This window comes from Hyperolius riggenbachi, chromosome 5 (assembly GCF_040937935.1).
Source record: "Hyperolius riggenbachi isolate aHypRig1 chromosome 5, aHypRig1.pri, whole genome shotgun sequence".
In the NCBI taxonomy this organism is placed as follows: Eukaryota; Metazoa; Chordata; class Amphibia; order Anura; family Hyperoliidae; genus Hyperolius; species Hyperolius riggenbachi.
Window position 1 is genome coordinate 449,479,998 of NC_090650.1, and position 22,167 is coordinate 449,502,164.

The following is a 22,167-nucleotide window of genomic DNA, read 5'->3' on the forward strand; positions in this document are numbered from 1 at the left end:
ACAGAGAGATACAATAGTACTATCAGAATACAGTGACATAATAATACACTGGAGTGGTTCTGTGCCTGCAGTGTAATGAGGTAACAGCAGTAGTGTGCACACAGCTCTGGGTGTCAGTGGGCTGTGGGGTGTCACACAGACAGAGATACAATAGTGCTATCAGAATACAGTGACATAATAATACACTGGAGTGTTACTGTGCCTGCAGTGTAATGAGGTAACAGCAGTAGTGTGCACACAGCTCTGGGTGTCAGTGGGCTGTGGGGTGTCACACACAGAGAAATGCAATAGTACTATCAGAATACAGTGACATAATAATACACTGGAGTGGTTCTGTGCCTGCAGTGTAATGAGGTAACAGCAGTAGTGTGCACACAGCTCTGGGTGTCAGTGGGCTGTGGGGTGTCTCACACAGAGAGATACAATAGTACTATCAGAATACAGTGACATAATAATACACTGGAGTGGTTCTGTGCCTGCAGTGTAATGAGGTAACAGCAGTAGTGTGCACACAGCTCTGGGGGTCAGTGGGCTGTGGGGTGTCACACAGAGAGATACAATAGTACTATCAGAATACAGTGACATAATAATACACTGGAGTGGTTCTGTGCCTGCAGTGTAATGAGGTAACAGCAGTAGTGTGCACACAGCTCTGGGTGTCAGTGGGCTGTGGGGTGTCACACACAGAGAGATACAATAGTACTATCAGAATACAGTGACATAATAATATACTGGAGTGGTTCTGTGCCTGCAGTGTAATGAGGTAACAGCAGTAGTGTGCACAGCTCTGGGTGTCAGTGGGCTGTGCAGTGTCTCACACAGAGAGATACAATAGTACTATCAGAATACAGTGACATAATAATATACTGGAGTGGTTCTGTGCCTGCAGTGTAATGAGGTAACAGCAGTAGTGTGCACACAGCTCTGGGTGTCAGTGGGCTGTGGAGTGTCACACACAGAGAGATACAATAGTACTATCAGAATACAGTGACATAATAATACACTGGAGTGGTTCTGTGCCTGCAGTGTAATGAGGTAACAGCAGTAGTGTGCACACAGCTCTGGGTGTCAGTGGGCTGTGGGGTGTCACACACAGAGAGATACAATAGTACTATCAGAATACAGTGACATAATAATGCACTGGAGTGGTTCTGTGCCTGCAGTGTAATGAGACAACAGCAGTAGTGTGCACAGCTCTGGGTGTCAGTGGGCTGTGGGGTGTCACACAGAGAGATACAATAGTACTATCAGAATACAGTGACATAATAATACACTGGTGTGGTTCTGTGCCTGCAGTGTAATGAGGTAACAGCAGTAGTGTGCACACAGCTCTGGGTGTCAGTGGGCTGTGGAGTGTCACACAGAGAGATACAATAGTACTATCAGAGTACAGTGACATAATAATACACTGGAGTGGTTCTGTGCCTGCAGTGTAATGAGGTAACAGCAGTAGTGTGCACACAGCTCTGGGTGTCAGTGGGCTGTGGAGTGTCACACAGAGAGATACAATAGTACTATCAGAATACAGTGACATAATAATGCACTGGAGTGGTTCTGTGCCTGCAGTGTAATGAGACAACAGCAGTAGTGTGCACAGCTCTGGGTGTCAGTGGGCTGTGGGGTGTCACACAGAGAGATACAATAGTACTATCAGAATACAGTGACATAATAATACACTGGTGTGGTTCTGTGCCTGCAGTGTAATGAGGTAACAGCAGTAGTGTGCACACAGCTCTGGGTGTCAGTGGGCTGTGGAGTGTCACACAGAGAGATACAATAGTACTATCAGAATACAGTGACATAATAATACACTGGAGTGGTTCTGTGCCTGCAGTGTAATGAGGTAACAGCAGTAGTGTGCACAGCTCTGGGGGTCAGTGGGCTGTGGAGTGTCACACAGAGAGATACAATAGTACTATCAGAATACAGTGACATAATAATACACTGGTGTGGTTCTGTGCCTGCAGTGTAATGAGGTAACAGCAGTAGTGTGCACACAGCTCTGGGTGTCAGTGGGCTGTGGGTTGTCACACAGAGAGATACAATAGTACTATCAGAGTACAGTGACATAATAATACACTGGAGGGGTTCTGTGCCTGCTGTGTAATGAGGTAACAGCAGTAGTGTGCACACAGCTCTGGGTGTCAGTGGGCTGTGGAGTGTCACACAGAGAGATACAATAGTACTATCAGAATACAGTGACATAATAATACACTGGAGTGGTTCTGTGCCTGCAGTGTAATGAGGTAACAGCAGTAGTGTGCACAGCTCTGGGGGTCAGTGGGCTGTGGAGTGTCACACAGAGAGATACAATAGTACTATCAGAATACAGTGACATAATAATACACTGGAGTGGTTCTGTGCCTGCAGTGTAATGAGGTAACAGCAGTAGTGTGCACAGCTCTGGGTGTCAGTGGGCTGTGGGGTGTCTCACACAGAGAGATACAATAGTACTATCAGAATACAGTGACATAATAATACACTGGAGGGGTCCTGTGCCTGCAGTGTAATGAGGTAACAGCAGTAGTGTGCACACAGCTCTGGGTGTCAGTGGGCTGTGGAGTGTCACACAGAGAGATACAATAGTACTATCAGAATACAGTGACATAATAATACACTGGAGTGGTTCTGTGCCTGCAGTGTAATGAGGTAACAGCAGTAGTGTGCACACAGCTCTGGGTGTCAGTGGGCTGTGGAGTGTCATACAGAGAGATACAATAGTACTATCAGAATACAGTGACATAATAATGCACTGGAGTGGTTCTGTGCCTGCAGTGTAATGAGACAACAGCAGTAGTGTGCACAGCTCTGGGTGTCAGTGGGCTGTGGGGTGTCACACAGAGAGATACAATAGTACTATCAGAATACAGTGACATAATAATACACTGGTGTGGTTCTGTGCCTGCAGTGTAATGAGGTAACAGCAGTAGTGTGCACACAGCTCTGGGTGTCAGTGGGCTGTGGAGTGTCACACAGAGAGATACAATAGTACTATCAGAATACAGTGACATAATAATACACTGGAGTGGTTCTGTGCCTGCAGTGTAATGAGGTAACAGCAGTAGTGTGCACAGCTCTGGGGGTCAGTGGGCTGTGGAGTGTCACACAGAGAGATACAATAGTACTATCAGAATACAGTGACATAATAATACACTGGTGTGGTTCTGTGCCTGCAGTGTAATGAGGTAACAGCAGTAGTGTGCACACAGCTCTGGGTGTCAGTGGGCTGTGGAGTGTCACACAGAGAGATACAATAGTACTATCAGAATACAGTGACATAATAATACACTGGAGTGGTTCTGTGCCTGCAGTGTAATGAGGTAACAGCAGTAGTGTGCACAGCTCTGGGGGTCAGTGGGCTGTGGAGTGTCACACAGAGAGATACAATAGTACTATCAGAATACAGTGACATAATAATACACTGGAGTGGTTCTGTGCCTGCAGTGTAATGAGGTAACAGCAGTAGTGTGCACAGCTCTGGGTGTCAGTGGGCTGTGGGGTGTCTCACACAGAGAGATACAATAGTACTATCAGAATACAGTGACATAATAATACACTGGAGGGGTCCTGTGCCTGCAGTGTAATGAGGTAACAGCAGTAGTGTGCACACAGCTCTGGGTGTCAGTGGGCTGTGGGGTGTCTCACACAGAGAGATACAATAGTACTATCAGAATACAGGGACATAATAATACACTGGAGTGGTTCTGTGCCTGCAGTGTAATGAGGTAACAGCAGTAGTGTGCACACAGCTCTGGGTGTCAGTGGGCTGTGGAGTGTCTCACACACAGAGAGATACAATAGTACTATCAGAATACAGTGACATAATAATACACTGGAGTGGTTCTGTGCCTGCAGTGTAATGAGGTAACAGCAGTAGTGTGCACACAGCTCTGGGTGTCAGTGGGCTGTGGAGTGTCACACAGAGAGATACAATAGTACTATCAGAATACAGTGACATAATAATACACTGGAGTGTTACTGTGCCTGCAGTGTAATGAGGTAACAGCAGTAGTGTGCACACAGCTCTGGGTGTCAGTGGGCTGTGGAGTGTCACACAGAGAGATACAATAGTACTATCAGAATACAGTGACATAATACACTGGAGTGGTTCTGTGCCTGCAGTGTAATGAGGTAACAGCAGTAGTGTGCACACAGCTCTGGGTGTCAGTGGGCTGTGGAGTGTCACACAGAGAGATACAATAGTACTATCAGAATACAGTGACATAATAATACACTGGAGTGGTTCTGTGCCTGCAGTGTAATGAGGTAACAGCAGTAGTGTGCACACAGCTCTGGGTGTCAGTGGGCTGTGGAGTGTCACACACAGAGAGATACAATAGTACTATCAGAATACAGTGACATAATAATACACTGGAGGGGTTCTGTGCCTGCAGTGTAATGAGGTAACAGCAGTAGTGTGCACACAGCTCTGGGTGTCAGTGGGCTGTGGGGTGTCACACAGAGAGATGCAATAGTGCTATCAGAATACAGTGACATAATAATGCACTGGAGTGGTTCTGTGCCTGCAGTGTAATGAGGTAACAGCAGTAGTGTGCACACAGCTCTGGGTGTCAGTGGGCTGTGGGGTGTCACACAGAGAGATACAATAGTACTATCAGAATACAGTGACATAATAATACACTGGAGTGGTGCTGTGCCTGCAGTGTAATGAGGTAACAGCAGTAGTGTGCACACAGCTCTGGGTGTCAGTGGGCTGTGGGGTGTCACACACAGAGAAATACAATAGTACTATCAGAATACAGTGACATAATAATACACTGGAGTGGTTCTGTGCCTGCAGTGTAATGAGGTAACAGCAGTAGTGTGCACACAGCTCTGGGTGTCAGTGGGCTGTGGGGTGTCACACAGACAGAGATACAATAGTACTATCAGAATACAGTGACATAATAATACACTGGAGTGGTTCTGTGCCTGCAGTGTAATGAGGTAACAGCAGTAGTGTGCACACAGCTCTGGGTGTCAGTGGGCTGTGGGGTGTCTCACACAGAGAGATACAATAGTACTATCAGAATACAGTGACATAATAATACACTGGAGTGGTTCTGTGCCTGCAGTGTAATGAGGTAACAGCAGTAGTGTGCACAGCTCTGGGTGTCAGTGGGCTGTGGAGTGTCACACACAGAGAGATACAATAGTACTATCAGAATACAGTGACATAATAATGCACTGGAGTGGTTCTGTGCCTGCAGTGTAATGAGGTAACAGCAGTAGTGTGCACACAGCTCTGGGTGTCAGTGGGCTGTGGGGTGTCACACACACAGAGATACAATAGTACTATCAGAATACAGTGACATAATAATACACTGGAGTGGTCCTGTGCCTGCAGTGTAATGAGGTAACAGCAGTAGTGTGCACAGCTCTGGGTGTCAGTGGGCTGTGGGGTGTCACACACACAGAGATACAATAGTACTATCAGAATACAGTGACATAATAATACACTGGAGTGGTCCTGTGCCTGCAGTGTAATGAGGTAACAGCAGTAGTGTGCACAGCTCTGGGTGTCAGTGGGCTGTGGGGTGTCACACAGACAGAGATACAATAGTACTATCAGAGTACAGTGACATAATAATACACTGGAGTGGTTCTGTGCCTGCAGTGTAATGAGGTAACAGCAGTAGTGTGCACACAGCTCTGGGTGTCAGTGGGCTGTGGAGTGTCACACACAGAGATACAATAGTACTATCAGAATACAGTGACATAATAATACACTGGAGGGGTTCTGTGCCTGCAGTGTAATGAGGTAACAGCAGTAGTGTGCACACAGCTCTGGGTGTCAGTGGGCTGTGGGGTGTCACACAGAGAGATACAATAGTACTATCAGAATACAGTGACATAATAATACACTGGAGTGGTTCTGTGCCTGCAGTGTAATGAGGTAACAGCAGTAGTGTGCACACAGCTCTGGGGGTCAGTGGGCTGTGGGGTGTCACACACAGAGAGATACAATAGTACTATCAGAATACAGTGACATAATAATGCACTGGAGTGGTTCTGTGCCTGCAGTGTAATGAGACAACAGCAGTAGTGTGCACACAGCTCTGGGTGTCAGTGGGCTGTGGGGTGTCACACACAGAGAGATACAATAGTACTATCAGAATACAGTGACATAATAATACACTGGAGGGGTCCTGTGCCTGCAGTGTAATGAGGTAACAGCAGTAGTGTGCACACAGCTCTGGGTGTCAGTGGGCTGTGGAGTGTCACACAGAGAGATACAATAGTACTATCAGAATACAGTGACATAATAATACACTGGAGTGGTTCTGTGCCTGCAGTGTAATGAGGTAACAGCAGTAGTGTGCACACAGCTCTGGGTGTCAGTGGGCTGTGGGGTGTCACACAGAGAGATACAATAGTACTATCAGTATACAGTGACATAATAATGCACTGGAGTGGTTCTGTGTCTGCAGTGTAATGAGGTAACAGCAGTAGTGTGCACACAGCTCTGGGTGTCAGTGGGCTGTGGGGTGTCTCACACAGAGAGATACAATAGTACTATCAGAATACAGTGACATAATAATACACTGGAGTGGTTCTGTGCCTGCAGTGTAATGAGGTAACAGCAGTAGTGTGCACACAGCTCTGGGTGTCAGTGGGCTGTGGGGTGTCACACAGAGAGATACAATAGTACTATCAGAATACAGTGACATAATAATACACTGGAGTGGTTCTGTGCCTGCAGTGTAATGAGGTAGCAGCAGTAGTGTGCACAGCTCTGGGGGTCAGTGGGCTGTGGGGTGTCACACAGAGAGATGCAATAGTACTATCAGAATACAGTGACATAATAATACACTGGAGTGGTTCTGTGCCTGCAGTGTAATGAGGTAACAGCAGTAGTGTGCACACAGCTCTGGGTGTCAGTGGGCTGTGGAGTGTCACACACAGAGAGATACAATAGTACTATCAGAATACAGTGACATAATAATGCACTGGAGGGGTTCTGTGCCTGCAGTGTAATGAGGTAACAGCAGTAGTGTGCACACAGCTCTGGGTGTCAGTGGGCTGTGGAGTGTCACACACAGAGAGATACAATAGTACTATCAGAATACAGTGACATAATAATGCACTGGAGTGGTTCTGTGCCTGCAGTGTAATGAGGTAACAGCAGTAGTGTGCACACAGCTCTGGGGGTCAGTGGGCTGTGGGGTGTCACACACAGAGAGATACAATAGTACTATCAGAATACAGTGACATAATAATGCACTGGAGTGGTTCTGTGCCTGCAGTGTAATGAGACAACAGCAGTAGTGTGCACACAGCTCTGGGTGTCAGTGGGCTGTGGGGTGTCACACAGAGAGATACAATAGTACTATCAGAATACAGTGACATAATAATGCACTGGAGTGGTTCTGTGCCTGCAGTGTAATGAGGTAACAGCAGTAGTGTGCACACAGCTCTGGGTGTCAGTGGGCTGTGGGGTGTCACACAGAGAGATACAATAGTACTATCAGAATACAGTGACATAATAATACACTGGAGTGGTCCTGTGCCTGCAGTGTAATGAGGTAACAGCAGTAGTGTGCACACAGCTCTGGGTGTCAGTGGGCTGTGCAGTGTCACACAGAGAGATACAATAGTACTATCAGAATACAGTGACATAATAATACACTGGAGTGGTTCTGTGCCTGCAGTGTAATGAGGTAACAGCAGTAGTGTGCACAGCTCTGGGTGTCAGTGGGCTGTGGGGTGTCACACAGACAGAGATACAATAGTGCTATCAGAATACAGTGACATAATAATACACTGGAGTGTTACTGTGCCTGCAGTGTAATGAGGTAACAGCAGTAGTGTGCACACAGCTCTGGGTGTCAGTGGGCTGTGGGGTGTCACACAGAGAGATACAATAGTACTATCAGAATACAGTGACATAATAATGCACTGGAGTGGTTCTGTGCCTGCAGTGTAATGAGGTAACAGCAGTAGTGTGCACACAGCTCTGGGTGTCAGTGGGCTGTGGGGTGTCACACAGAGAGATACAATAGTACTATCAGAATACAGTGACATAATAATACACTGGAGTGGTGCTGTGCCTGCAGTGTAATGAGGTAACAGCAGTAGTGTGCACACAGCTCTGGGGGTCAGTGGGCTGTGGGGTGTCACACACAGAGAGATACAATAGTACTATCAGAATACAGTGACATAATAATGCACTGGAGTGGTTCTGTGCCTGCAGTGTAATGAGACAACAGCAGTAGTGTGCACACAGCTCTGGGTGTCAGTGGGCTGTGGAGTGTCACACACAGAGAGATACAATAGTACTATCAGAATACAGTGACATAATAATACACTGGAGTGGTTCTGTGCCTGCAGTGTAATGAGGTAACAGCAGTAGTGTGCACAGCTCTGGGTGTCAGTGGGCTGTGGGGTGTCACACACAGAGAGATACAATAGTACTATCAGAATACAGTGACATAATAATACACTGGAGGGGTCCTGTGCCTGCAGTGTAATGAGGTAACAGCAGTAGTGTGCACACAGCTCTGGGTGTCAGTGGGCTGTGGAGTGTCACACAGAGAGATACAATAGTACTATCAGAATACAGTGACATAATAATACACTGGAGTGGTTCTGTGCCTGCAGTGTAATGAGGTAACAGCAGTAGTGTGCACACAGCTCTGGGTGTCAGTGGGCTGTGGAGTGTCACACAGAGAGATACAATAGTACTATCAGAATACAGTGACATAATAATACACTGGAGTGGTTCTGTGCCTGCAGTGTAATGAGGTAACAGCAGTAGTGTGCACACAGCTCTGGGTGTCAGTGGGCTGTGGGGTGTCACACAGAGAGATACAATAGTACTATCAGTATACAGTGACATAATAATGCACTGGAGTGGTTCTGTGTCTGCAGTGTAATGAGGTAACAGCAGTAGTGTGCACACAGCTCTGGGTGTCAGTGGGCTGTGGGGTGTCACACAGAGAGATACAATAGTACTATCAGTATACAGTGACATAATAATGCACTGGAGTGGTGCTGTGCCTGCAGTGTAATGAGGTAACAGCAGTAGTGTGCACACAGCTCTGGGTGTCAGTGGGCTGTGGGGTGTCTCACACAGAGAGATACAATAGTACTATCAGAATACAGTGACATAATAATACACTGGAGTGGTTCTGTGCCTGCAGTGTAATGAGGTAACAGCAGTAGTGTGCACACAGCTCTGGGTGTCAGTGGGCTGTGGGGTGTCACACAGAGAGATACAATAGTACTATCAGAATACAGTGACATAATAATACACTGGAGTGGTTCTGTGCCTGCAGTGTAATGAGGTAGCAGCAGTAGTGTGCACAGCTCTGGGGGTCAGTGGGCTGTGGGGTGTCACACAGAGAGATGCAATAGTACTATCAGAATACAGTGACATAATAATACACTGGAGTGGTTCTGTGCCTGCAGTGTAATGAGGTAACAGCAGTAGTGTGCACACAGCTCTGGGTGTCAGTGGGCTGTGGAGTGTCACACACAGAGAGATACAATAGTACTATCAGAATACAGTGACATAATAATGCACTGGAGTGGTTCTGTGCCTGCAGTGTAATGAGGTAACAGCAGTAGTGTGCACACAGCTCTGGGTGTCAGTGGGCTGTGGAGTGTCACACAGAGAGATACAATAGTACTATCAGAATACAGTGACATAATAATACACTGGAGGGGTTCTGTGCCTGCAGTGTAATGAGGTAACAGCAGTAGTGTGCACACAGCTCTGGGTGTCAGTGGGCTGTGGAGTGTCACATACACAAAAAAAACACACAGGAGACTGATGCACTACCCCTCAATAGGGCTGTTTGGGGTGCTTTCACAGCAAGTGAGGAACAAGAACACAGGCCTAGCTAATGCTTTCCCTACCTATCTGCAGCAAGTCTGATCCTGCTCTCACTAGCAGCCAGCAGAGAATGAATCCAATATGGCCACCGCAACTGCTTTTTGATAGGGGGGGGGGGGTGGGGGGTCCAGGAAGGGGTGCTAGCTGATTGGCTGCCATGTGTCTGCTGACTGTGAGGTAAGGGGTCAGAGTTTAGCTCAATGATAATGTATGGGGGGGGGGGGGGGGGGGTCCAGGAGGGGGTGTTATTGGCTGCCATGTGCCTGCTCGCTGTGAGGTAAGGGGTCAGAGTTTAGCTCAATGATGATGTACAGGAGTGGGTCGAACACGCTCTGTCCGCCGGCGAACCGTTCGGGCCATCTCTATCCTACAGCCGTCTCTGATATCACCACACTGAGACATCTATGGTACTAACCCTAAGGGCCCTTTCATTTACCGCCCCTCACCGCTATGCCAATGAGAGCTGATGGGTGCTTCCATACAGCATGCAGTGTTACACCGGAACTCGCCAATCTGCCGTGAGCACATACCGGCAGAGATCTAAAGAAAGGACGGAGGCGGCGGTGCGGAACGCATGCATGGAAGTGTATTTTTTTATAATATGCTACCATGCACTTCTGTATTTCCCAAACAGGAAGTGACCGCGAGCCAATGTCACTTCCTGTTTGGATCTCGGCCACAAGGGCATTACCGCATAATAATGTGGTAATCCCCGAAGGCCTGTTTTTGGCGGAGCAGTGCTGCCAATGCCCAGTCTGAATCCGGCCTAACCCTAACCCATGCCAGTCCCTGGTACAGGTGGCAAGACTCTTCCAAATGGACACATAGATAGCTATAAAAATGCTCATGCTGAGCTTATCACTTCCAGTAGTAAAAACATGCTTTGTATTCTGGGGGGGGGGGGGGGGGGGGGGGGGGGTTGAAGTGTTGGGGGAGGGTATAGTGCAGTATGAATATATAGCGCACCTTATATATTATACATTATACAGTACACTGTAAAGTAAGAAAGTACCACAAGTGTTTATATTCTTTATTTATACTTTGAGATTGAAAACCAATTCAATTTTGTAGAACTCACATAAATACCTTTCCCCAATCACTACAGGCACAGTGGAGAGAGGCTAAGCAGATGTGCTTTCCTGCCACCCCGCCACTAGCACGGCACTCAGCAGCCCAGCCACGCCTTCACGCTTTCTCAGTCCTCCTGGCTCCACCCCTCATGGCCCGTCAGTTACGTCACTCACGCTGAAGCCTCTGCATGCACTCTGCCCCACCCACCCCTGCAGCACTATGGGGGGTGGAGCTACATCACAGCTATTACAGCACACTGAAGGGGCAGATGTGCTGTCCTGCCACCCCGCCACCAGCACGGCACTCAGCAGCCCAGCCTCGCCTTCACGCTTCCTCAGTCCTCCTGGCTCCACCCCTCATGGCCCGTCAGTTACGTCACTCACGCTGAAGCCTCTGCATGCACTCTGCCCCACCCACCCCTGCAGCACTATGGGGGGTGGAGCTACATCACAGCTATTACAGCACACTGAAGGGGCAGATGTGCTGTCCTGCCACCCCGCCACCAGCACGGCACTCAGCAGCCCAGCTTCGCCTTCACGCTTGCTCAGTCCTCCTGGCTCCACCCTCATGGCTCGTCAGTTACGTCACTCACGCTGAAGCCTCTGCATGCACTCTGCCCCACCCACCCCTGCAGCACTATGGGGGGTGGAGCTACATCACAGCTATTACAGCACGCTGAAGGGGCAGATGTGTGTGCTGCTGGAGATGGGCCGATGAGGCGGGCAAGGGAGTCAGAAGGAGAGGTACTGTGCAGCTACAGAGTGGAGCCCCCGGTGGATCCTCAGTTCCTCGGACAGCCCAGTCTGACCCTAGCCATTTTCCAACACTGTCGGTGACAGGCCAGGACATTGCCAGGGATATTTACAGACAGGTTGGGACATTTTTGTAACTTTCAGGGATCCTGGGAAACGATCATGCAAAGTCTAGTTCTGGCACTGTCCCGGGTAAATTGGAATGTCTGGTCACCACTGAGCGCGGTGCTGTGCGCGATGTAGCTTTGCGTGGCTGTTAGTGTGCACAAAGCTACTTTTGGGACACTAAGTGGCTTTTTACTCCGGCGCTAACACTTAGCACCGGTTAGTGAATCAAGTCCATAGTCTAATGTCCTACCACAAATAATATTATTACTAGGCCTAAGGCTCGTTTAAAAACGGGCGCTAGGCTGTGGCCGTGCACCCCGCACTGGCCTCTCTCTCTTTTGCCAGGTGCATACAGCACACACCGCACTCTCACAGGCCCGCCCCCCTTTGGGACCCATCCTCCTCCGCCGCCCAGCTCTCTCAAATGTCTCTGCGTCCCTCCCAGCAAATCCGCAGTGCAAAAAAAGCACTGACACAGGGACAAAAACAGGACGCAGAGACACCAGGAAATTATATATAGAGATTATTATTATGCGTTTATATAGCACTGACATCTTCTGCAGCACTGTACAGAGTACATAGTCATGTCACTGACTGTCCTCAGAGGAGCTCACACTCTAATCCTACCATAGTCATAGTGTAATGTCCTACCATATTATTATTATGTATTTATATAGCACTGACATCTTCTGCAGCACATTACAGAGTACATAGTCATGTCACTGACTGTCCTCAGAGGAGCTCACAATCTAATCCTACCATAGTCATAGTCTAATGTCCTACCATATTATTATTATGTATTTATATAGCACTGCCATCTTCTGCAGCACATTACAGAGTACATAGTCATGTTACTGACTGTCCTCAGAGGAGCTCACACTCTAATCCTACCATAGTCATAGCCTAATGTCCTACCATATTATTATTATGTATTTATATAGCACTGACATCTCCTGCAGCACATTACAGAGAACATAGTCATGTCACTGACTGTCCTCAGAGGAGCTCACACTCTAATCCTACCATAGTCATAGTCTAAGGTCCTACCATATTATTATTATGTATTTATATAGCACTGACATCTTCTGCAGCACAGTACAGAGTACATAGTCATGTCACTGACTGTCCTCAGAGGAGCTCACACTCTAATCCTACCATAGTCATAGTGTAATGTCCTACCATATTATTATTATGTATTTATATAGCGCTGACATCTTCTGCAGCACTGTACAGAGTACATAGTCATGTCACTGACTGTCCTCAGAGGAGCTCACACTCTAATCCTACCATAGTCATAGTCTAATGTCCTACCATATTATTATTATGTATTTATATAGCACTGACATCTTCTGCAGCATATTACAGAGTACATAGTCATGTCACTGACTGTCCTCAGAGGAGCTCACACTCTAATCCTACCATAGTCATAGTCTAATGTCCTACCATATTATTATTATGTATTTATATAGCACTGACATCTTCTGCAGCACATTACAGAGTACATAGTCATGTCACTGACTGTCCTCAGAGGAACTCACACTCTAATCCTACCACAGTCATAGTCTAATGTCCTACCATATTATTATTATGTATTTATATAGCACTGACATCTTCTGCAGCACTGTACAGAGTACATAGTCATGTCACTGACTGCCCTCAGAGGAGCTCACACTCTAAACCTACCATAGTCATAGTCTAATGTCCTACCATATTATTATTATGTATTTATATAGCACTGACATCTTCTGCAGCACATTACAGAGTACATAGTCATGTTACTGACTGTCCTCAGAGGAACTCACACTCTAATCCTACCACAGTCATAGTCTAATGTCCTACCATATTATTATTATGTATTTATATAGCACTGACATCTTCTGCAGCACATTACAGAGTACATAGTCATGTTACTGACTGTCCTCAGAGGAACTCACACTCTAATCCTACCACAGTCATAGTCTAATGTCCTACCATATTATTATTATGTATTTATATAGCACTGACATCTTCTGCAGCACATTACAGAGTACATAGTCATGTTACTGACTGTCCTCAGAGGAACTCACACTCTAATCCTACCATAGTCATAGTCTAATGTCCTACCATATTATTATTATGGAGGCGCAGACTAACCAGCAAGCTCATGGTGACCCAGAACTCATTGGAGTGTGTGAGGGACTACAATGGTCCTAAAAGCCCCCTTACTAAGATGTTAAGAAAAACAAAAGTTTGCTTTCCTAAAACAGAAAGAATTTGCGATAATTCCGATAATTCAGGTTGGAGTGAGTTTGAGATGTCTCCCAGTGCATCACTGCTGAATAAATGCAAATTAACCATTGTTACCCTTAGAAGCTAAACACACCTCCAGAACCGCTGGAATGCAATGATGTGTCAGCTTGTTAATTTGTACAGAGCCATAATAATCCAACATGCATACAGACTGTTTCTGATTGTTTGATCCTCATCAGTGCATGGCATGGATTAATTTGGCTCTATGGAGTAGGGCTTGGAAATCCGAGAGCTACAGACTAACCAGCAAGCTCATGGTGACCCAGAACTCACCATGTGAGTGTGTGAGGGACTACAATGGTTAATTTGCATATATTCAGCAGTGGTGCTCTGGGAGACATCTCAAGCTCACTCCAACCTAAATTATCGCAAATTCTTTCTGTTTTAGGAAAGCAAACTTTTGTTTTTCTTAACATCTTAGTAAGGGGTCTTTTAGGACCATTGTAGTCCCTTACACACTCCAATGAGTTCTGGGTCACCATGAGCTTGATGGTTAGTCTGTACCTCTCGGTGTTACAAGCCCTACTGCATAGAGCCAAATTAATCCATGCCATGCACTGCTGAGGATCAAACAATCCGAATCAGGCTGTGCATCGCCGCTCGGCCTTTTGGCTGCGATCAGGGGTAAAACCTTGGTTGTGGTCGGAAGGGCTTAGCGAGAGGACCTCCTTTTGGGGGTCCTAGGAAAAACAGAGAGGCGAAGGAGGGAGCCATGGCGGACTGGCGGAATTTGCGCAGCTCCATAAAGGTGGAGGTTGCTAGAGACCAGATCGGGAGTGTCAGCCTGAGAGATGTGGTGTCGGATGTGATGTTCAAGATATTCAATGTCCAGGTAACGGATCTACATTCGGTTCAAGATTTTGTTCATTTGGGTTTATTTTGTTTTACGTTTCATTCCGAGAAAACCTGCATTGCTGTGTATGAAAACTGGAAATTTAAAGCTTTCTCAGCGGACTATGCCATCCTAAGGAAGATGTCGGTGGAACTTTGCTTTGATCCTGGAGTGAAGGAACTTACTGTACACTGCTACAACCCCTACATGGAGGAGTATGTGGTGAGGACTTTTCTTTTGAGATTTTGTTCTGAAGTCAGCGAGGCTCAGAGGCTGTACAACCCATTTGGTTGCTACAGGAGCAAGCTGAAATACAAAGTTAAATTGCTTCCAGATGCAGATGGCTATGGCGGCACGGTGCACCCCCCAGCTTCCTTCCATGTGGCTGGGGAGAGATGCACCATTTACTATCAGGGCCAGCCTAAGTACTGTAGGGGGTGTTTTGAGTACGGGCACATAAGATCAGAGTGTCCCAATAAGATGTGTTGCCGGATATGTAAGGAGAGGGGCCACCAGGCGTCTGCGTGCCCTGCACCCCGAGTGTGTGATCTGTGCGGGGTGGGGGGTCACATGGCCCGGAACTGTACTAAGAACAAGGGACGCAGACTGTTCTCATATGCTGGGGTTGTGAAGGGGGAGGTGGGAGGATTGTTTGCTGGGTGGGCGGAAAAGACTCCGTTCTCTGTTTGTGTTATTGACAATACTGTATCTGATAATGTTGCTACTAATGTTGCTGAGGAGCGGATGGAGGCGTCCGGGCCGGTGGCAGAGGAGGGCGGAGGTTCTGTGGCCGGCTTGGCGTCTCACGTGACTGCTGAAGAGAGTGGTGGGCGTGGTCAGGAGAGCGGGGCTGCAGCGAAAGGGGAGGTGTCTGTGGAGCGTGGGGAGGTGACTGGAGTGAATGCTGAGAGTGGTGACGTCAGTGAGGTGGTCCCGCTCTCGGCGTCCTTGGATACTGTTGCTGGGGTGATTGAGGAGCTGGAGGAGTTGCTGGATGATGCGGCTGTGGTGGATGTGACGCTGGGTGGTGAGGAGGCGGATGTTGGGCTGCTGAATGTGTCCAGTAAGGAGGATGGCCGCCGGGAGACTGGGGTGAGTGACGAGCGTGCGGCGGAGGTGACAGCTGCTGTGATTGCGGAGGTGACTGGTGTGGGAGTGGCTGGGGTGATTGTGGGAGTGGTTGGTGAGAGTCCGTGTAGCCAGGCGGATCTGTTTGCGGAAGATGGGAATGTGACGGCTGAGGAGTCTGTGGGTGATGATTCTTGTGTCCGGGCTGTGGAGCGAATGGAGGAGGAGACTCGTGGAGGGAGAGTGAGCGGAGCTGCACCGGCAGAAGGTGACGTGTCTGGGGAGGAGGAGCCGGTGGGTGACGCTACCTGTGTGCAAGCCGTGCTGCGGGAGGAGGAGGAGGGGGAGTCCCGGGCACGGAAAGCGGCTGTGCAGAGTGGGTCCGGTGTTGGGAAGACTGCGGAGGTGATTGCGGGGGTGAGTGAGGGGCAGGGGGTCACCCAGGAGCGGGGGAGACGGCGGGAGGAGGCGGGTCAGCCAGAGAGGAGGGAGGAGTCAGTATGCAAAGGTAAGGTGAGCAGTGGGATGGGCAGCGGGAAGGTGCAGAGTAGCCGGGCTGGGAGTAGTAGTTCCTCAGGAGTGGGGGGTGTGGCCAAGGCGCAGAAGCCCATAGATTGGGGGGCAGAGATGGATAAAAAGGAGGAGCAGGATAAGATGGGGTGGGAGGAACAGAAGTCAAGGATGAGGCATGGAGGGAGGGGGAGGTTGAGGAAGGAGGAGGAGGAAAGCAGAGTAGGAGGGGGTAAGAAGCTGAAGTTGGGGGTAGGGAGTGCTCCAGAGGTGCCCCTGTCGCCTAATCCGTATGTTGTACTGGAAGATTCGGATGATGAGATGGAAGTTCAGGTGGAAGATGCTGGGCAGCCGGATAGCCCTGATCCGCAGCCCAGGCGATGTGTTGCTGTATCTGGGAGAGAAGGAGGTGATCAGACTGTGTTATTGGAACATAGTATACCCAGTGTGCGGCTGGATAGGCAGTATTATGAGCCACTTGAGAGGGACTGTGTGATACAGACTAGAAGTTGTGCTAAAGAGATTGTGAAGGTGGTGGAAGAGACGAATAAGTTGTGGAATAGTATGTCGTATAATGTTGCTTTACGCATAATGATTGCAGTGAGAGAGATACTTGGAGAAGATACTGCTATAACAGCGAGGAGGTTCGGTTTCCCATTGTGGCTTGTAAGAAGGATGCAGGTGTATCATTATAATTTGTCAGATTATCGTCAGGATGATATGACCGTGAGGATAATGGGTTATTATGTGTCTAAACTGGAAAGACTGTGGGGAAAATTAATTTCTGGAGAATATTGATTTTTTATGACCTAAGAAAAAGATTACAAAAATAAAACGCCATATGATGATTGGACTGATTCCTCTTTTAGGAGGCATTTATGTCTCTATGGAGAGATTAAGACTAATCTGAGGTAAAAAAAAAAAATAAAAAAAAAAATCCAAAACAGTCTGTGCATCGCTTCTCGGCCTTTTGGCTAGGACCAAGTGAGTTGGTACTTGCTTGTTTTTGGTCGGAGGGTTTAGGCTGGGGTCTCCTTTTGGGGGCCCCAGGAAAATCAGAGGAGCGAGGGCGGTCTGGTGTGCTGTGAACAATGGCAGACTTTAAGAAGCCGCTGAGGAATTCGATGAGGATTCAGGTCGGGAAGGAACATTTGAAGGTGATCGGAATGAGAGTCGTGGCTGTCGAAGTTTTGAAGGAGATCCTTGGTGTCCAGTTAATGGATATATATGCGATGCAGGATTTTGTGGATATGGGCCAATATGTTGTCTCCTTTTATTCGGAGGAACGCTGTCTGGCTGTCTTTGAAAATTGGAAAATGGTGAAAGCTGAGGGGAGGTATCCTGTTTTGGAGAAGATGGAGGTGGACTTGCTGTTTGATGCAAGGGTTAAGTATCTGACAGTACATCTGTTTAACCCTTTCTTAGAGACTCATACTGTTAGATCTCACCTGAAGAGATACTGCTCTGAGATAGGAAACACTGTGAAATTGACTAATTTGTATGGGATGTATCGCAGCAAGTTAAAATTTGAGGTGAAGCTGAAACCAGATCCGGATGGCTATGGTGGCACTGTACACCCCCCGGCAATGTTTACTGTGGCGGGTGAAAAGTGCACCATAAGCTACCAGGGGCAGCCGAAGTACTGCCGTTACTGTTATATGTATGGGCACATGAGGGAGCATTGTCCTAATAAATCTACTTGCAGGTTCTGCAGGCAGAAGGGTCATCAGGCTTACGAGTGTTCAGCCCCCCGTGTGTGTGACCTTTGCGGGTTGGCTGAACACTTAGCCAAGGACTGCCCGTTGAATAGGGGGAGGAGTCTCTTCTCCTATGCTGCTGTTGCGAAGGAGGGGAGGAGTTGGTTTGGGAAGTGGGGTGAGCATACTGTAACTGCTGCTGCTGCTACTGTAGTTACTGAGCAGAGGGAGGTGTCTGAACCGGTGGCTGATGAGAGTGTGGGTGTGGATGAGCTGGCTGCGGAGGCTCCTGTGTCGGGTGATAGTGCTGTGGAGAGTGGGGTGACTGCTGGTGCTGTGATTGATGTGATTGGGGAGGTGAGTGATGTGACTTGTGAAGGGGCGAGTGGCGTTGTGGAGGAAACTGAATTGTTTTCTGCAAGTGGCGAGGATAGGATGGCGCCGGAGGAGACTGGAGATGGCGGGGGGCAGGGCCAAGTGCCGAGTACCTTGCCGAGTGATTCTGTGGCGGTTGTGCGGGAGGAAAAACCTGTGACTGGGGAGGTGATTGGTGCGGATGGGGTGAAGGTTTCCGCTGTGAAGAAGTCTGTACAGGGGAATATGGAAATCCCTGCAAAGCCGAGCGGAGAAGGTGGGGGGCGTGGTCAAGTGCCAGTGAGTGTCCCGAGTGGAGTGACTGTTGAGAGAATGGAGGAAGTTGTGTCGGCTATGAAGGAGAAGGTGGAGTCTGGTAAGAAGGAGGCTGGGTCTGTGGCTGCAGGAAAGCAGAAGGACGCGATCGGAGGTGCCGGAGGGCATGGTCAGGGGCCTGCTATGCAGAGCAGTGGGTGTGGCCATGCGCTGGTCCCAAAGATTGCTAAGGAAGGTTCTGCTGTGCGCAAAGAGCCTGTGAAGAGCGGGGTGACTGGTGGTTACAGTGGTGTGACTGTTGTGGAGAAAGGAGGTGCTGTTGCTGGAGGGAAAGCACTGGTGAAGGAATCGGAGGGGCGTGATGGGACCAGTAGTTCCTCCAGCAAGGTGGTGACTGGGGGGTTGCAGAGTTCTGGAGAGAAAGTGGCGGAGAGTGACAGCTCTGAGGAGGAGAGTGAGGAGGAAAGTATGGATGAGGTAGATTGGGGGTCGCAAGTGGAGAGATTGGAGGCGCTGCTGGAAAAAGAGAAGGAGGAGGAGATGGACACCAGTGATGCTGGAGGTGGATGGACGCAGGTGGGTAAGAGTCAGCTTACGCCTGCACAGAGGAAGCAGACAGTGGAGAGACAACACAGTGAGTCTGTAAGAGTGGCGAAAAAGTTAAAGCTGGAGGAGGGGAGGGCTCCAGAGGTGCTGCTGTCCCCGAGTCCCTATGAGGTTTTGAGAGGGTTGCCGGATTCAGGAGAAGTTGGGGGGGCCTCTAGTCAGGATGTTACACCACCTTTGAGTCCGTTGGGTCCTCTAAGGAAAGCTGTATCCACTATCCAGAGAGTATGAGAGGAATGCTAAATGTGAAAACTGCAACAGTGTGGGGCATTTGATGTGTTACTGTCCAGCAGGGCTTAAAAAAGGGATGAAAGTGGAGGGGCGTCCAAATATGAATAGGTGGGGTTCAAACCCAACGGCAAGGGACTTGTATTTTTTTGTGAATCTTGTGGATGAGTGGTATGACTCACTATCAGCTGAGGAATATGCACAAAGGAAGGCTGATGTTTTGCAGATTGTGTTTAAGGTGGACTTCAAGGAAACTGTAAAGTTTAAAACTATGCCAGGTTGGTTATATCAGAGATTGAGAGAGTATTTCATGAAGGATTCTCAGTGGTATGCTAATGCTGAGACAATGCGTATGATCTGTTTTCATATGTTTCATTCATTTTGTTTCTAAAACTCTGTGTTTTTATTAAAAAGTAAAATACCTATGATGCTAACATTCTGGTAAAACATCAGGATTATTCATGATGTAAAATTACTGGTTAAAGTTCAGCTCGCCTTCCCTTTGGGGTTGGATGGGTTTGGGCTATGCTGAGGTAAAAAAAAAAAAAAAAAAAAATCCAAAACAGTCTGTATGCATGTTGGATTATTATGGCTCTGTACATATTAACAAGCTGACACATCATTGCATTCCAGCAGTTCTGGAGGTGTGTTTAGCTTCTAAGGGTAACAATGGTTAATTTGCATATATTCAGCAGTGATGCACTGGGAGACATCTCAAGCTCACTCCAACCTGAATTATCACAAATTCTTTCTGTTTTAGGAAAGCAAACTTTTTTTTTTTTTTTATATTATTATTATGTATTTATATAGCACTGACATCTTCTACAGCACATTACAGAGTACATAGTCATGTCACTGACTGTCCTCAGAGGAGCTCACACTCTAATCCTGCCATAGTCATAGTGTAATGTCCTACCATATTATTATTATGTATTTATATAGCACTGACATCTCCTGCAGCACATTACAGAGTACATAGTCATGTCACTGACTGTCCTCAGAGGAGCTCACACTCTAATACTACCATAGTCATAGTCTAATGTCCTACCATATTATTATTATGTATTTATATAGCACTGACATCTTCTGCAGCACATTACAGAGCACATAGTCATGTCACTGACTGTCCTCAGAGGAGCTCACAATCTAATCCTACCATAGTCATAGTCTAATGTCTTACCATATTATTATTATGTATTTATATAGCACTGACATCTTCTGCAGCACATTACAGAGTACATAGTCATGTCACTGACTGTCCTCAGAGGAGCTCACAATCTAATCCCTACCATAGTCAGTCTAATGTCCTACCATATTATTATTATGTATTTATATAGCACTGACATCTTCTGCAGCACATTACAGAGTACATAGTCATGTCACTGACTGTCCTCAGAGAAGCTCACAATCTAATCCCTACCATAGTCAGTCTCATGTCCTACCATATTATTATTATGTATTTATATGGCACTGACATCTTCTGCAGCACATTACAGAGTACATAGTCATGTCACTGACTGTCCTCAGAGAAGCTCACAATCTAATCCCTACCATAGTCAGTCTAATGTCCTACCATATTATTATTATGTATTTATATAGCACTGACATCTTCTGCAGCACATTACAGAGTACATAGTCATGTCACTAACTGTCCTCAGAGTAGCTCACACTCTAATCCTACCATAGTCATAGTCTAATGTCCTACCATATATTATGTATTTATATAGCACTGACATCTCCTGCAGCACATTACAGAGCACAAAGTCATGTCACTGACTGTCCTCAGAGGAGCTCACACTCTAATCCTACCATAGCCATAGTCTAATGTCCTACCATATTATTATTATGTATTTATATAGCACTGACATCTCCTGCAGCACATTACAGAGTACATAGTCATGTCACTGACTGTCCTCAGAGGAGCTCACAATCTAATCCTACCATAGTCATAGTGTAATGTCCTACCATATTATTATTATGTATTTATATAGCACTGACATCTCCTGCAGCACATTACAGAGTACATAGTCATGTCACTGACTGTCCTCAGAGGAGCTCACACTCTAATCCTACCATAGTCATAGTCTAATGTCCTACCATATTATTATTATGCATTTATATAGCACTGACATCTCCTGCAGCACATTACAGAGTACATAGTCATGTCACTGACTGTCCTCAGAGGAGCTCACACTCTAATCCTACCATAGTCATAGTCTAATGTCCTACCATATTATTATTATGCATTTATATAGCACTGACATCTCCTGCAGCACATTACAGAGTACATAGTCATGTCACTGACTGTCCTCAGAGGAGCTCACACTCTAATCCTACCATAGTCATAGTCTAATGTCCTACCATATTATTATTATTATGTATTTATGTAGCACTGACATCTCCTGCAGCACATTACAGAGTACATAGTCATGTCACTGACTGTCCTCAGAGGGGCTCACACTCTAATCCTACCATAGCCATAGTCTAATGTCCTACCATATTATTATTATTATGTATTTATATAGCACTGACATCTTA

At 47.2% G+C, this 22,167-nt stretch overlaps 1 protein-coding gene across 5 annotated transcripts in view; it reads right to left on the reverse strand.

Annotated features, from left to right (window-relative positions):
* The window catches only part of LOC137519287 (cytochrome P450 2C8-like), a 138,088-nt gene that overhangs the window by 77,332 nt on the left and 38,589 nt on the right, over positions 1–22,167 (reverse strand). The gene's annotated exons all lie outside the window — the stretch shown is intronic.